Below are 18,484 nucleotides of genomic sequence, written 5' to 3' on the forward strand. Positions count from 1 at the left end.
ATAATGAATCGATGCACAGCGGCATTGGAGAAACATATAATACACTGAAAGACAGAACTTTTTATCCAAAAATTAGGGATCACGTTCAGTTAATAATAAATAACTGTGAGAAGTGCCAACAGATAAAATATGATACGAAGCCTATAAAACCAAAATTTAGTATAACAGAAACCCCTTCAGATAAAAAGGAAATTGTTCACATAGATATTTTTCACTTTAACAAACTTTCGTTTGTTACCACAATAGACAAATTATCAAAATTTGCAGCTGCATATAGAATTACTGATAGAAATTGGAGGTCAAAGAAGACCATATTAATGGAACAATTTGAAAATTCGGGAAGCCTAAGAAAGTTATAATGGATAATGAATTTAGAGCAGAGCAATTAACACAGTATCTAAATTCCGAAAATATTGAGGTCCACTTAACTAAGCCCAATAACCACACTGGTAATGCAGACATTGAGAGACTTCACTCAACCCTGTTGGAAAAGTAACAGGAATTGATGATACGAGCCTTCAACAGAAATGAGGATGCAGACGGTTATAGCTAACTATAACGATCGATATCACTCAACTATCAAGTGCTCTCCAAGGTTCGCTAAAGAAAGCATTTGTCCATCCATATTACAAGATAGAATTAAGGTAGCAAAAGAAAAAAACAATAACCAAGCACAATTCAAAAGAGTAAGGCATAAGGATCAACCATATTTCAGAATTAACCCGTTGCAAAACTTTCTCCCTTCCAACATAAAAACCACGAAATTTTGCGAATTTGCCAAACCTAAACCCCGATGATAATGATGATGATAAGTTCAGTACAGCAGCCCATAATGGGGATGCCTGAAGCAGAAAAAGAGTTAATTTTTTTTTATTACAGTAAATAAAGTACATTTAAATTACAGAAAAGATACTCCTTTAAAGGATTTGAAACGAAGCAAAAAGTGCATATTTGAAAACGATTGTCTGTTTGAAAGAAATAACAAAACTCAAATTGTTAAAATAGATGATGATACATTATTGATTGTAAATGCACACGAAAGGGCCTTAAGCCAAAATTGACATAATAGAGAGATTATATTGAGAAATAACTTTCCAATAACATTCACAAATTGTAAAATTGAAATATACAATGAAATTTTTGAAAATAATAAAGTAGAGTTTGCGGAAAAACTTCACTAGCCTGTAAAAATATTAAATCAGAGCTATAAACAGGACATACTGTTTAAAGAAATAGAAATTAAAAATGTCGAAAATTTGAAAGAAATTAAAGAATTAAAATACTATAAACATAACAATAGCCATATGCTTGCTAATACTGATCGCCGCACAGTGTTTCGTGTAGAACAAGCTAGCTGGACAAAAACAAAGTTCTTATTCCAAGAAAAGTGTAATGAGAAATGAAAGAAAACAAACAAAATAACGGGATTTTTGCTATTTTTGGATATTTTTGCTCATATATATTGAGTAATTGAAGTAAGAAAGCAGGAGTGGCCGTAAAATGCATTGATTAATTTGCAAAATTCTTGTTGAATATTAAGCTTCTTATTTCTTTTAAGGGAACATTTTTATATAATTTTATTTTAATGGATTCTAAGCTCGAAGGTAAGTAAAATTTTCTAATAGTAACTCTTTCGCATTTGGAGTATTTTCAATATATTTAACATTCCGTTATTAAGAAGAAAAGTTATTTTTTCTCTATATTTTTAAATTTAGGGACAAAAAAGTTACATACATCTGCGCACATCCGGGCTAAATTTTACATATGTTATAGTAGCAAGTATTTTCTAATAGTCGAAAGAAAAAACCATTGCGAATTCTTTGCACATCTTTTTTTAATTTTTTTTTTGTAGATTTAGTTATCTCTACATATAAAATAGGATGTATGTACGTACCAGCTCCGACGAGATATTTGAACCTTTAAAGCTGATCTACAAACGGCAAAACCAATTCTCAGGTACAGGCAACAAACACGTAGCCATAAAACACACAAAAATAAACGCACAAGGTCAACAAGAGCATACCAAAAGCAAAAAGGCGAAGATCACTGACTTCAACCTGCCACAACCTACCGCACCAGTACCTAAATGTAATATAAATACTGCACAACTGATAACAAATCAGAACGATCAACGACACTTAAGGTGGCAGCACAACAATCATCAACTATTCACCCTGTCGGAAAATCAACAACACAAAGCAGTTTAGGCATAACCGTACCAAGAACGGAGTTTTTTGACATTTGGGTTCAACATTCGAAGGAAACCAGATATAAAGAATTATTGAGTTTTGTTTTACTTAAGTACGATTTAAGCGAAGCAGCCGAGTATTCGATAAAAAGTTTAAGCTTACAAATATCGGCATATTCGTCGAAGCTGGATCATAAGTGGAACACTTCTGGAAGACATAAGGAGCGATTTTTGAATAAAAACTCGGAGTGGCTTTCGAGTCCAGACTTCACATTTACCATCAGACCAACCAACCACTTCTTCAGGTACCCCCGACTCCGGAAAACGAAAGAAGGACTTTGTTAGCTGCAGTGAAAAAATCAAACGGCGTCGAGTGGATGACCTCTTGCAATCTAGAAGTCCTGGTGAGTTACTTTATGCGGCAGAAGTATCAACGCATATGTCCGGCAACAGAAATGTTGCTAACATTATAAAAAAATCACAGAAAACCACTCAAATATCCGGCAAAAAGATGACATGTGAGCCAGGTGCAAGATGCTTGAGCAATGTAGAAGCTTTAGCATACTACGTAGATAGCAAGTCGACGACTCATGGGTATAAAACGACTCGGAAGTGGAGCATCAAGGCAGGCCATAAGGTTTATCCATCAGTTTATAGTCTAAGAAAAGCTAAGGCAGAATTCTATCCAAATGAAATTGATGTGAGTGAAACACGTGCGGAAATTAAAGTGCAGTCCGTCTTAGATAAAACTGTTGAGCGTTTAGTTTTAGCAAATCAAGAAGTTTTTGTTAGTTTATTACCTACAAACTTGACGTATACTTTAATCAGCAAGTGGGGTTGCGATGGAAGCTCTGGCCATAGCACATATAAGCAAAAGTTTACATGCAGTTCTGACACTGATGAATTTTTGTTTATATTTTCCTTCGTTCCTTTTCAATTACAGGATGAAAAAGGTAACATTGTTTGGCAGAATCTTCTACCTTCTTCTACCATGTATTATCGTCCAATTAAATTTATTTTTTCTAAAGAAACAAATGATTTTATTGTTTTTGAAACGAACAAATTTTTAGAGGAGATAAATGCGTTGTTGCCAATAAAGTACATGCTCGAAGAATACGAAGTTTCCGTAAATCATAATATGCTTCTAACAATGATTGACGTAAAAGTTTGCAATGCTTTGACGGAAACTTCTTCCGCACAAAAGTGTTATATTTGTGGTGCTACTCCAAAAGATATGAATTCTGAGTTACGGGACTTTACGCCTAACCGAGATAATCTTGATTTTGGTTTGTCTACTCTCCATGCATGGATAAGATGTTTTGAATGCTTGCTTCATATAAGTTATCGCCTCGAAGTAAAAAAGTGGCAGCTTAGGAATGAGGCAGATAAAGAGAGTGTAAAGCTACGTTCCAACGAAATCCAGAATAAATTTAAAAGTGTACTGGGATTGATAGTAGATAAACCAAAACCAGGTTTCGGCAATACCAATGACGGCAACACTGCTCGTAGGTTTTTCGAAAATTCTGAAGCTAGTGCTGAGATTACGGGATTGGATGTAACGCTCATCAAAAGATTCAACGCTCTCTTTCGCGCATTAGCATCTGGGTACAATATAAATATCCAAAGATTTGAAAAATTTGCGGTCGAGACTAAAAAACTATACATGGATCTCTATCCATGCCTGTTACAGTTCATAAAATCTTAGTGCATAGTACTGATATTGTAAAATCAGCAATTTTACCTATTGGTCAACTTTCTGAGGAAGCACAGGAAGCCCGTAACAAAGATTTGAGACGATTCAGGGATGATAACACACAAAAGCAGTCGCGTGAAGCCACAAATAGAGATCTTATGAATATGTTGCTTATAACATCGGATCCTTTAGTTAAAAGTTTTAGGGAGATACCTAAGAAAAAATTTAAAAGTCTGACTTCAGAAGTCTTAAATTTACTGTCCCCCGATAATGTTGAGGAGTCAATAAATACCCCAGTTGTTTCAAGCTTTCACAGTAGTGTTGCTGATGCTCATGACTATTCCACAAGTAACTCATCGAATGAAAGTGATGATAGCGAATAATAACATAATTATAAAAGATAACCTATCCTATAACTTTTGTTGGATCAGGTTTTATTTAATTTAAATCTATTGTATTTTCTACTTTGTATTATACTTTACTTTTAAGTTTTTGTAATAAGTTATTTTCACATAATTAATTTAATTATTTACATTGTTTTTATTATTATTGTAATTCACTTTTACATTCCTGACTGACACTGTAAAATAATTTCGTAAAAATTGTAGTGCCAGGATAAATACTCAAATAAATATAAAATATGTATGTACATATGTACAGTCACTCACATAATTAAGTAGACACCCCTTTGTGGACAATTCTTACAATCTTCGCTTTCGCAAATTTATTTTAACTAGGAAAACTTGTCACGATCTATAACAAAAACTAAATTATATTTAAAAAATGTTTGAAAAATTCGACGAATTTTCTAAAAAAATTTTATTTTTTTTCGGAATTTTTTAGAGTATTGAGATTTGTAGTCCATTCAATTTAAGTACAATAAAGTAATATTCTTAAGTCCTTTAAATTTTTTTGGATCTATGTCACTTATTCACATTAGTTACTGTATATGAAATAAGCAAATGTATGCATATGAAGTAAAATTTTGGAAAAAAATAAAAAAAGAACATATGCCTGAAAAAAATGACGTAGTTGTAATAAATGACTGCATATGAAACGGAAAATCTCATAAAATAATTTTGTCCAGCTAGCTTGTTCTACACGAAACACTGTGCATTGGCTAGGCAGGACCACTTTGATGTGGTAATAAGCCTACTAATAAAAATATACAGGCACGAAAAAGCAAAATTTTAAGATACATAGTCAAACACTATGACAAAAGTCACCGAAGGCCAGCGAGACTTCGGTCTGCATATCAAAAAAGTGTATTAAAAAGAAAAATTGATTATCTTCAAATGCTGCTTGAAATATGTGAAATTGAAGAGAGCAGAGAATTCAATATCATGCCCCACACGTTGTTTGGAGAAATGCGATCCTCTCACGAAAAACATTTTTCTGAGGTCGTTGACCCAGAAATTGAATTTCTCTATAATAACATATTAGTTGAATACGACAAAAAATATATATTCATATCCTTAAAGCCAATAAAGTCTAATTCGTCATGAACAATTGAGGTAGCTCGGAGGCACCACAATTGTGTTTTCGGTAGTGTTGGAAATAAACAAAAAAAAAGAACAGCGAGAGACTTCTCGTTATAAATGATAGTTTTATTTAAGTGATAGATATAATGAGAACAAATAATTTACCTTGTGTTAAATCAAAATGGCGGGGCTCCTCGGGCGGTTCTAGCTGTTGTTCGCTCGACAATCGCTGATTATTAGATGATTGCCTTGTCGAGGACAACCGTTGAACCGCGTGAAAAGTGTCCGGTTTTAAGGGGAAGCATGTATATGTGTACGGGCAACATAACCCTACGTGTGTACACATATACATTCATGGGGGCAAACTAGTGGTCGATAATGTATGCTATTAGGGTAGCGCGAGTTAATAGGAGTTTAGGATTCGGGCCTAAACATGTCGGCCCCCTTGCGATACGCAACAGCTCAGACTCCGCCCGAGCGTCCCCGACCACGACTTATCTTACGACTATATTCTAAGAACTAAGTGGTACGCGCCGGAAGGTGCGACGGCATCCTTCTTGCCTTTGCCGTGACCTAGAGCTAGAACGAGAAGAAAAAATAAAGGAACCTGCATGATATATTTCTTGCCATTTAAGTAAAAAACTCCATTTATTTCGAGAAAAAGAAAAATTTTATTTACATAAATAAACTTAAACTACGTAAGCCTTAAGGTTACTAGATCGGGTGGGTCCACGAAAGCACCCATCCGAAGATGCATGGGCCTTTAGTGCTCTATTTTGTTTATTTTGTGTCACACGGTAGTGTTTTAACTAGCCACTGATACGAGTGCTGCAGGAAACTGAGCATTTCAGTTTTTCGGTACTCAGACTTTGGTACCGAACAGGCTAGAGCATGTATAGTGTGGTGTATTTTTGCGTCGTTGTTATTTGTGTTGTTGGTGCTAAAAACCAAAAACTTTCTTGCCCGCCGCAAAAAAAATGTTTGGACAACAAAAATTTATGCGAAATAAGAAAAAATAAAAATATGTTCATCTTGGAGGAGAAAAAATTTTTTATAAAATTTACCCCTCTCTGTACGGCTCTTCTATTATTTGTTTAAAGTATTTTTCTAAATACGGTTGTAGTCCTGTTTATTTGGTGGCATTTCCCAAATGGCACGGTTCCCGAAGGGTATTTGGCTCCGATACCGATTTGTCGTAGACTGGTTTTCGGTACCCGTTTGGATCTTTTGGTGCATCACTAATGTCGTGTGCAAAATAAAAGTAGGCAAATATATGTACATATGTTGGTATAAGCATACCAAGCCAGTGCACGAACTTTACAACTTTATTGGAAGGTCTACCAACCTTTTGACCCATTTTCATTTTCTACCACTTCTACTACTACTACCACCAAAGCCCAAATATCTACCAACTTTTCAATATATTCGCATTGAAACCAAATACTTCGATCATTTGGTGAACGTATTTAAATGCCGAGCACACCCAAATATCCTTAACACTTTGAGCCCCGCATGCTCCACCGGTGGACATTTATGTGTTGACGATTTGGGGTAATGTGACCACCCGTGGGCATTGGTGGATTTACATTATGGGACATCGTGACCACCCGTGGTCATGGGCCGTGTTGGATTTGCCGACATTGTGATCACGGGTGGAAACTTTCTCCATATATTTACCATTGAAATAAAATTAGTTCGGTCCCAGGATGTAAAAATTTTTGACTTGGACTTTGTAATTTGGTCTGCCAAAGCCTAAAAAATAGTGAACTCAATTTAGGTAAGAAAAATTCATTTTAAGTTTTAAAAAGTAAGAAAGAAAAGAACTTTCTCAACGAAAACATGTCCAATTCAATATAACTATTCAAAAAATTAATTTTAGGACTTAAAAAGTAAGATATATATTATATAAAAAAACAGATGAATATAATTATTCCAAAACTATTCAGAAAAAAAAAATAAATTTAATAATGATTAATCTGTGGCTTTGAAAACAAACTAAACATATCGCTTCTTCACACTACTCACAACGTATGTCTTTAAGGATCAACGACATCAGGATTCACGCCTGTATAAATCGGAGACTCAACAAACGTCAACCGATCTCCACCAACAGGCCCCCATGTTCGACTATTTATCAAGTTTGCAAGAGGAACTTCTTCGTCAGGATCTTCATTCAAGTCCATTGCTATATCTTCATCACTATCGTGGAAATCTTCGTCATCAGATTCTCAATCAGAACTTTCAGAATCTGGCTCAAAGTCATTATCAACAAATGAATCATCTGAAAATCCTGTAACTTCGTCTACACTCGATTTTTCGAGCTCGGCAGCAATGTCATCACGTGTTAAAACTTTTCTAGACATTTTAAATTAAATCTGTAAAACAAATAAATGAAAAAAAATATAAAAATAAAAATGATAAATACATAAAAATATAAAATTAGAGTATGTACACTGGTGGTCACTTGAGCCTAGTATGTATTTTGACATTCTGGGACAACATGACCAACCACCGGTGGTCACACAAAAAAAACAGGAAACAAACAACAAAAATACATTTGGTTTATCAAAAATAAATATCACAAGGTCACCCCAATTGCAAAAAATCAATAAAACTAAGTAAACAAATTTTGGCCCCAGCTTATCAACTAAAGCACAACTCTTCGTCAGCACGCGGTCCACCGGTGCAGAAAAAAAATGACCACGGGTGGGCACGCGGGGCTCAAAGTGTTAAGAATTGACACTAACCAAACCCACCAATTTTTAAAAATTTGTGCACAAATTCAAACAAGAAATAATTATGAAATAAATGTAATATACATTTTTTGCGCTATTTTAATCAGTTGTTTTTTTTTTTTGTGAATAATTTTGAGCGAAAATAAAAAATTAAGTAAACGACAACATGCCGTAGTCGGTTATTTTGTGGCAGTATTTTTGGTACATTGGAGAATTGTTTTTGTAATTAGACGTTTCTGGAAATTTTGGCCAGTATTTCAAGTACAAAATACAGGAAAAAAGCAAGTATAATATAGGCATAAGCTATGTATCTACAAATTTATACGGATTTTTGTTTTTTTTACATGTTTTTTGAAAGTGTTATTTCCGTGAAATGTGCTTTATTTGTTTTACAATAAATTATGAATTGTTTGTACAAATATAAACTGAAGCTATTGTTTTCCTGAAAAAAAAATTAACCAACATTCTCCTTTTAAAAGTCCCCAAACTGGTATAAGTATACCAACAGCAAAGACCCAAAAAAAGTCAACATTCATACACACCCGTGTATAGAGTGTAAATTCCTCTGAATTGAAACAAACGGGACTAAAATCCAATGATTTTTCCCGTTGCTTCATTCTTTTACTACGTCGCGTGGTCGTAGTAGGTTTAGTGATCATGTAGAACAGAAAAATGGTAAGTAAAATTTAGTAATTAGTAATTAAATATTCTTATTATTAATTAATTAATTTTCTTTTTATTTTCAGGTGGATTGTGTGGAGGTCCAGCAGTCAATTTGGTATTGTATCGAATTTTTGTTTTTTATTGTATGTACCAGCATAGCAAAGGGGTGCTCCAACTGCGGCGTGGGCGCGCTGTCAGTTGTCACACATTTGCGATGCCCATTGATTCATGTAGTAATGGCCATTTTTTTCTATTTTCAGGTTCTTTCCACAAGCATTCACACAAGTCTTTACAGATCTGGCATACGAATTACCTGATCTGTTAGTGGATGTGCCTGTGTGTGGACGTATGTCTTTGAATTTATTGCTTTGTGACGTGCGCTCGTTGCTCCAGCCAATATTTAACAGGACAAAGTTATAATTTTCCACTAAAATGGATGGGTTTAATCCTCTAGAGTAATAAATAACTAAGACAGGACTATATAAAACGGACCCGAGTGAACTGTGTGAAGATAGTGCTTTCACAAATTAATGTTTTGATAAAACGATCGGCCGCTGCAGGATTACAAATACTGCGACCACAAGCTTTAGTTTCAATCAGATAGACCTTGGGCAGCGATACGCAACAAAAACGAGGTGCTGCCAAATGGTATCCCGATTCCGAGTTTATGAGTCAATTCAGTGGGCCGGTCATTTTATCAAAACCGGTATGTATCCCGATGAGAATACTGTTGACTTGAGATTACCGCTTTGGAGTGGTAAAGTGTTGCCGGTAGAAAAATCCATGCGAAAATTTACATTCAATTTTGGACCACAGCATCCAGGTGCACACGGGTTATTAGGTTTGGTATTAGAATTTAATGGTGAGACCGTCATGCTGGCTTTTCCACATATTGGTTTGCTAAATCGTGGTACTAAAAAATAAATTGAATACAAACGTACACATAGGCATTGTCATACTTCGATCGTCTTGATTACGTCTTCATGAAGTGTAACGAACAATGCCATTTGTTCGAGCGGGGACAAATGTCGCCGGAATTCCTCATGAATTCCGGAAACGGGGAACTTTGGGGGAGCCGGTTCTTGAAACGCACGATAATGAAAAGGCAAACTTACCAGCTGTGCCTAGCTGTGCAACAACAAGAAGCAAAACCACTCTGCTTTTATGTATGAAATGAATATGTATATGATAGCCTGTCACACAGGCTTTTATTCAAAATAATGTTAAAAATATGTAATGGCAAACACTCTTCTGGTGGATCGCTAATAAAAGATTAAGAATGATTATGCCGCTGTTCGATCATTTTATAGGCCCCCAGGAGGTGACACCATTTAACGGATCTGTATGATTGAAAAAAGTCCAAGAAAAGGGAAAAAACGCAACGAGCGCTTGCAGGCGCAGGTTGTCGAAATCATCGGCGACACGCGCATCAATAGTACGCTCAGGGGCGCTCCTTACGAGGCTCCCAAAGACCTTTGCCTGGATTTGCACCCTCTCATTCAGACCCTTCAAGTTAAGACCGCAGTGTTCCCTTTCATTCCGTGGCAGCAGATGGAGTCGTTGTGCAAGGCTCCGAGATATGGTGGATATGGGTTGTCCGTAGACATAAGGACAGAAAACCCCGTAGCTTTTCTGGCAGCCCATTGGATTCGCTCTCGAGCGTCTCTTAGCCCTCGGGGTGGACCTTGTTGTGCGGCGCGCCTTCGCTGGTGTCGCTGTGCTCGGCGCTGGTGGGGCGAAGGAGGCGGGCGAGGAACTATGAACCGGATACCCGACAGGGGTGGTCTCAGTACCGGTGTTGCGGCGGTGACTGGTACAAGAGCATTTATCTGCTGGAGGTCTTCATCGCTGGAATCAATCTCCAGTATTTCTTCACTTAACTCCGACAGCCCTCGAGCTCAGTATGGTCGCGGTCACTGACTTGACCGATTTTCCACCTCGTCAAGGCCCCGTGGCACGTCAACCTCTCGCCGTGGTGTCTCCCATAGGTGGAAAAAGCTGTGATTCTGCATATGGCATCGGTCACATCGCCCTGTTGACGGCGGTGGCGGTGGAGGAGGACGGCGCGTAGTCTCTCCCCTGGTTCCATACAGCGCAGTTGGTGACAGAAAAGAAGGCGGTGGTCGTGCTGGCATAAGGAGCATTGATGGGTATTATTAGTATTGGCTCGGACCATTTTGGTTTGAACAAATTTTATCTGAAAGAAGAAAAAAGAAAGCTGCAAAGAGAGAATTGGTTACTTAGGGGTTTCGATAGGTAGTAGGACTAATTTAACTATTGACCGTGTAATCACACCACGGTCTGTGCGTATTTCTACCAACCGTACTCGATTATCTGGCCTGGGAAAACCTTCACCACTCTACCAAGTCGCCATTCATTATCGGGTATATTATCCTCTTTGATAATCACTAGATCGTTAAACTCAAGATTTCGTTGGGGATGTTGCCACTTAACACTTTTATGTAGCTCCTTCAAGTACTCTCCCTTCCATCGTTGGCAGAATCCTTGATGAATAGCTTTGAACTTTTGCCATCGGTTGACGATTGATATCGGTGTTCCTTGAACCTGTGGTTCTGCATTCGCGAGTATAGGGCTTCCAACCAGAAAGTGTCAAGGGGTGAGGGTTTCAATGCAGTCGGGGTTGTCAGACATCGGACTGATCGGTCTCGAGTTCACACAGGCTTCTATTTTAGCTAGTAGAGTGGATAATTCCTCCATTGTTAATCGCATTGTAGTTGAAATTTTGCGGAAACGGGTTTTTAAACTCTTCACTCCTGCTTCGCATAGTCCTCTCATGTGGGGTGCTCCTGGTGGGATAAAATGCCAGTGGATTTCTTGATGGGCATATGATATAGTGGTATGCCGAGCAGCTTCAGACATGAAATTTCGAAGGTCTTGCCTTAATACCTTATTTGCTCCTAAAAAGTTCGTCCGATTGTCCGAATACCCCTGGTGGGGACAGCCTCGCCGAGATAAGAACCGCGCAAATGCAGTCAGAAATGTAGCTGTCGATAGATCGCTTGTTGCCTCTAAGTGTATTGCTTTCGTAGCAAAGCAAACAAACACGCAGACATAACCCTTCGTTAATATGTATGCCCCGCCCGTATAATTTTTGATGTCGAACGTACCAGTGAAATCGATTCCGGTATTAGTGAAGGGTCGGGAGAGCTCCGTTCGTTCTGGCGGTAGTGCTGCCATCAACTGCTCACGTGTCCTTTTCCTGTAGATGAGACAAACTTTGCAATTATTGAATATAATTTTTATCAAATTTTTTAACTTCACGATCCAATATCCTGATCGCAAAAGTCGTAGCATTAGTTGATTTCCCCTGTGTAGGGAAATCAAATGGGAAAATTTGACTACAAGCCGCGAAAACGCGCAAGCGTATGGTAGAATAATTGGATAACGTTCGTTTTAGGGTATCGTCGATAGCTCCAATCACTCTCATGGAGGCGCCTTCTGCCATCTTCGGCCTTGCCACCAGAGCATGCTGTTAACCAACTCTTGCGGAGTTACGCCGCGACTGCCCAGGTCCATTGGATTATCGCTAGATTCCACATGATTCCATCCCTCCACTCCGACGACCTCATCAATTTTTGCGACCCGATTCGCCACGAAGGTTGTCCAGGAGCACGGTGGCTTCTGCATCCAAGAGAGCACGATGGTACAGTCCGTCCATTTTTAGATGGTCGGCTGCGTTATGTCGAATTGGGGGAGCAAAGCGTAGATAAATTCGGCCAGAAGCAATGCTGCACATAATTCCAACCGTGGTAAAGAGACGGTTTTAACTGGGGCCACCTTGGTTTTACCTACAAGTAAAATTTGGTTGTGCGGTCGTACACTCTAAAATACAGGGCGGCTGCATATGCCTTTTCCGAGGTATCGCAAAACCCGTGGAGCTCGATTTGATGCCATGGTTTGAAATGAATCCACCGTGGAATTGAAATTTCTGAAATGTGGGTATAGATTTTGAGGAAAATTTCCCATCGCCGGTAAGGGTCTGGAGGGAGGCTATCATCCCAACCAATTTTCGTAAGCCATATGCCTTGCATCAAGATTTTGGCTTGTACTACTATGGGTCCTAACCAGCCTGCCGGGTCAAATAATTTGGCAGCATAAGACAGAACCTCTCGTTTCGTATAATTCGGTTTGGTGGGGATTTCCTGGACGCTAAAATGGAACATATCGTGTACCGCATTCCACCGTATGCCTAACATCCTGGCTTCGCTGAGGTCATCAATTTCCAGGAACTCCTCTTTTAGCAGGTGCTCCTTTGGTAACGCTGCCAAGGTCTCTTTCGAGTTTGACGTCCATTTCCGAAGGGGGAACCCAGCTCACTTGAGCGCTTCTATGAGCTCGCAGTGCTGTCTCGCGGTCATGGGCACCTGCGAGAACGTCGTCGACGTACATATGCTGCCTAAATATCTTGGAAGCTAACGGAAAACGAACCTTGATATCATCAGCTAACTGGAGGAGAATCCTGATAGCTAAGTACGGGGCACAGTTTACTCCAAAAGTCACTGTGCGGAGTTCGTAGTCTACCAGCTCATCGTTCTGGGACTCCCGAAAAATTATCCTGTGAAATTGGGTGTCGTTGGGGTGTAACAGGATCTGCCTATACATCTTCCCGATGTCTGCGTTGAACACATATTCAAAAAAGCGCCATTTTAATAATAGGGCAGTAAGGTCGGCTTGTAGAACTGATCCAGGGTACAGAACATCATTCAGACTAATTCCATTCGACGTGGGACTTGAAGCGTTGAAGACCACGCGCACCTTCGTGGTGGTACTGTCCGGTTTGATGACTGCATGGCTAGGTAGGTAATAGGGAATGGAGAAGTTCCTGCCCTCCGCGGGCTTCACTGGACTAATATGCCCCAACGTGATGTACTCCCGCAGCACCCTATGATACTCGTCCTTTAACTCCGGTTTTCGACACATAGCGCTTTCGTTCCGGATAAACTGTTGCACTGCGCTGCTTCGCGAATGTCCAATATTGATGTCGTCGGGGAGCTCACGTCGAAAAGGTAATGCTACCATGTACCGTCCGTCATCATTTCTGATCGCTGTCCTTACATACTGGTTTTCGCAAAATTGTTCCTCGGGGGTAACAGACTTTTTGTTCGGAACTTGCTCTAATTCCCAAAACAGCGTTAACTGGGACCTCAAAACTCCGTATAGAGGGAGACGCAAGACTCTGGACTCGTTTGGAGGGGAGCGGGGCTGGGCCAGTCAGAATCCAGCCAAATACTGTCTTTTGAGCTAATAAGGAGCCCAAGACATCCTTCTTTACACACCCTTCTGTTACCGCGGGGTAAAAGTCAGCACCGATAATCATGTCGACCGGCTGACTTTTGTGAAAGTTGACGTCGGTCAACTGCATCGGGGGGAGTTGACCAAGATAGGTTGGGTCGACAGAAAACTGGGGAAGACTACCTGTTGGTTGGGCGAGAATGGGGCCTTTTGCCTCGATTTTGAGCTGGGTGTCGACAGGTGATCCCAAAAATGAACAGTGCTACTTTAAACACGTTTGCAGCGGACGTGGCATTGATGCCGCTTACCTTGGTGTTTGCAGCGCGTGTTGGAAATGTGATGCGTCTCTGGAGCCGCTCCGTGATGAAGGTCCCTTCTGAACCCGAATCTAGAAGAGCTCTGGCTTCATATGCTACTCCATGGTGACATACGTGTACCATGGCGGTTCCTAAAATAATATTGTTAAAATTCGCCTCGTATAACGCGTTTACATTCCCTGAGGTCGTTGGGTCATGAGATGGTAGAATCGTATTAGTTTGTGGGGGGGGGGGGGGGGGGGGGAACTGGCAGTTGATGGAAATTGCCTGTTTCCATTTGGGTTGCGATGCAGGAGTGAATGATGGCGGTGATGGGAACTCGTCCAATTAAAGGTACTTGTACAATTACGTGCAACGTGTGAATGCACGAGGCAATTCATACATAAATTGTACTTCCTTACTACCCTACACCGCTCCTCTACCTTCATGGCTAAAAACTTGGGGCACGACTTCAGAGTATGGGGAACATTGGGGAACAGCCTGCAGCCCGCCTGGGAAACATTACCGTGATTGGCTGATACCTTCCTTTTCGTAGCCGGATCTCGAGAGTCGACTGATTGCTCCACGGGAAACTCGAACGCCTTGAATGTCCGACGCTGTCTCCAAGGTTTTGAACCTGCTCGGCAGGAAATTGTCCAGATCCTGCCATGCCGGAATCTCTCTGTTATTGGTAATTCCCTGCTCGTATAAGGCTAGTGTTGCGTCCGGAAGCTTGCTAGATACCAGATAAGTAAAGATTGCATTCCAATTGTCGGTATCAATGCCATGCATTTGCAGTATCGAGATGCAGTTATTTACAGATCGCTGTAAATTTTTTATTTCAGTCCTCCGCTCTCCTGTCACCGATGGCAGGTTAAAACTTATTTTCAACTGAGAATTTATCATGACTCTCTTGTTTTCGAAACTATCGGAAGGGTTTTGCCACGCAATGGCAAAACCCCTCATTCGTGAGTGGGGTTTTCTTCACAATATCCCTGGCCTCCCCACGAGTTTTGTGATTCAGGTGGTATAACTTTTCCACTTCACTTAGCCGCATATTATTTATGTATATGGCCGTAAACAGATCCCGAAAGGATGGCCATGTGGTGTAGTCACCATAGAAAATTTCGGTGTCGCACGGTGGAAGTTTAACGCTGGAGCGCACCGTCAAATCAGGCTGGTGTGAGAGGTGGTTTACCATAGAGGAGGGTTAAGGAATGAGGGTGAGGTTATGGATGGTCTCACCCATCAGGGCTGCGCACGTCAGGTATGATGTTTAGCAGTCCTTATATTTAACCTTCGCTTCTCGCAAGGCCGTGGCGCCGCCATTGTCGTCGGTGAGGTCTCGGGAATAGTTGCTGAAAGACTTTTTTACTGTATCCCAAAGGGCCTTAAGTTCCTCCTTTTGAATTTCAAGGGAAAACACCGTGTGATGTGCCCCTGGAGCTTCGTTGAACCGATTTTCAAACTCCAGAAGCGCATCACAAGCCCGCGAGAAATTCTGGGCGTTGGCCATGTTCAGGGACCCTAGATAAATAGATATTCGCAAACTGGTAAGATGGGTTGCAATTCAACCTCAGAAAAAGTCGGCCACTCTTCGTGATCGTGTGGGCATGCAAGGGGGGTAAAATTGCCGTTAACACTGTTGAGGGGAGTGAGGAGCTAGAAAGGGGTACTGCGTTCACCGCAACTTAAGGGGCTTGCGAAAGTAGGGATCAATATACCGCTCGAGGGTACGTAGGCGGGTAAAATTGCCTTTAAAACTGCTGAGGGGGGTGAGGAGCGAGAAAGGGGTACTGCGTTCGCCGCAACTTAAGGGTCTTGCTAAAACTAAGTACCAATATACAGCTTAAAATAGGCAAAAAGTATAAAAAAACTCGCCCCTTAGTGCCTAACGTTTGGTCGACTTACTGCTTGCAGATTCCTAAAGCAGTGGGCCGTACGTGTGTGCCTTTAAAAACTTGCTGTGCTATATCCAAAGCGGTGGACCTTTCGTGTGGTCCTTTAAAAAACTTGCCGTGCGATATCCGCGGTGGCCCTGCTATTGTATACCCGTTTTATGGCTGATCGTCTTGTTTGTTGACCCGTGGCATATCGTCTATCTTCTGATGTCTCCGTATCGACTCACTGGAATGCAGCAGAATGTTTGCTGTTTCCTTACCGCTTCGTTTGTCGAAAAGTTGCACGACATTTAAAATTTAACCCAACAATTTGTAAATTTTTACTTCTGATTATCAGTAAATGGCTTCACGTTTTGAAATTTGTTTCTTGAGCATTCTCAGGGACTTTCACCCTCTTCTAAGGCAACTTTTTGACTTACTTCCCTGCTTTTCAGGCACTTTTTGTACACACACACAGCTTTTTAGACATCTTTATCTCTTCATTGCCCTGCTTTTCAGGGACTTTTGTACACACACACAACTAGCCTAGTATGCTCTGCTTTTTTTTGGGGGGTATGTACACCCTATTTTTAGGCACCTTTATCGCCTCACTGCCCTGCTTTTCAGGGACTTTTGTACACACGCAAAACTGGCCTAGTATGCTCTGCTTTTTTGGGGTATATTCACCCTCTTCTTAGGCACCTTTATCGCTTCACTGCCCTGCTTTTCAGGGACTTTTGCACACACACACAACTGGCCTAGTATGCTCAGCATTTTTTAGGGGGTATATTCACCCTCTTTTAAAGCACCTTTTTTCACTTCACTGCCCTACTTCTCAGGGACTTTTGCACACACACACAAAAGGTCTAGTATGCTCTGCTTTTTTGGAGTATATTCACCCTCTTTTACGGCACCGTGTGTGGACACACTACTTTTCACTGCACTACTCTGTTATTCAGGGGTTTTTAAACACTTTATTTGAGTATTGGGAGCTTTCACTCTTCTCAGGGGCTTTTCTAACGTTACCTTTCACTGCACTACCCTGCTACTCAGGGACTTTTAACCACTTTTCACTTCTAAGGTTTATTATTTACTTGCCACCGGTGGGGACTGTTCGCTTAACAGCCTTATCGCACCGGTATTCTTATAGTGGTCCGGCCGCACTATTTTGAGGAATCGGAGCGCAAACTGATCAACGCTCTCCTAGTTGTTGCGCTTTCCTCGCCTTTTCACAAGTTCGATATGCCGTGGATGGAAAGTTGTAAATAGAATACAAACTCACAAGAAAGTATGGGTGTTACTTTAGTTTTTTAACATATGTACATGTAAATGTATAAAACGTTACCATATCTATATATATATAAATAAGTGCACATTTTTGGTGTTACTTTATAACTTGAGACCGGCTCCACCAAATTCAACCAAATTTCTACAGTGCATTTGGGCTATGGTGTAGATGGTTTCTGTAAAGTTTGATTGAATTTGGTCGAGCGGTTCATGAGATATATCACACCAAGCTACGGCTAGGTTTCATACCAATAGATGGTGCTTATTTGCATATTTGCGTTATTTCATGAAATGGAATAGGTGGTGCTTATTTCCATTTTGCATTATTCAATGGAATTGACGTTTCTAGAATTATAACTTGATGATCGGAATTTCTCAAGTGAGAACCAAACGAAGAAAAGAAGTCATTTTGTTTTTTTTTTTCATAAAAACTGTAAAAAAAAAATAAATGAAATGGATTTAAGTAAATTCGGTATATGCTGTGCTTCAATTTGGTGAGTAATGTCCCTCTAAATTTATTAAGTGTGAAAATTTGAGCTGGCGGATTCCAGACTAGTTTCTCTCGATGGAAGTTAGGAAGGAAAGGCAGTGATTAATATTAAAATTTCAATAGATTTTATTTCAAGAAATATGCAGTGAAAAAAAACAGAAAGAGAGTTTAAAGGAGCAAGCATGCAATTGCTACAATGTTACTTTTTATATATATTCAGGGACTCTGCGTTCTGGCGGTGTGATATTTTAATGGTGGTTAAAAACTTATTGATCCAACTTACGAGCGTGCATATACTGCTGCGGCTTTAATCCAAGTGACCGAGTCCCATTCCACGCGTTACGTTTAACCCCCAAAGCTAACAGGCCTTTGGCGGGGTAACTTACTGAAACGTCACTTTTTCTTTGAGTATAAGTGCCAACGGCCGTAAACAATAAGCGGTTGTGTATTAGATTGCATTAGGGTGGCCGGCCTTTAATTTTCCTTCGGGGTTAGCCTGCTGGCCTAAACATGCCGGC

At 40.1% G+C, this 18,484-nt stretch overlaps 1 protein-coding gene and 1 pseudogene across 1 annotated transcript in view; one reads left to right on the forward strand and one right to left on the reverse strand.

The window, feature by feature from the left end:
- Ca-alpha1D (Ca[2+]-channel protein alpha[[1]] subunit D) overlaps positions 1 to 18,484 on the reverse strand; it is a 6,221,746-nt gene that overhangs the window by 5,049,856 nt on the left and 1,153,406 nt on the right. The window lies entirely within an intron of this gene.
- The window catches only part of LOC137234340 (NADH dehydrogenase [ubiquinone] iron-sulfur protein 2, mitochondrial-like), a 44,696-nt pseudogene that overhangs the window by 3,464 nt on the left and 22,748 nt on the right, over positions 1 to 18,484 (forward strand).

This window comes from Eurosta solidaginis, chromosome X (assembly GCF_040869045.1).
Source record: "Eurosta solidaginis isolate ZX-2024a chromosome X, ASM4086904v1, whole genome shotgun sequence".
Lineage (NCBI taxonomy): Eukaryota > Metazoa > Arthropoda > Insecta > Diptera > Tephritidae > Eurosta > Eurosta solidaginis.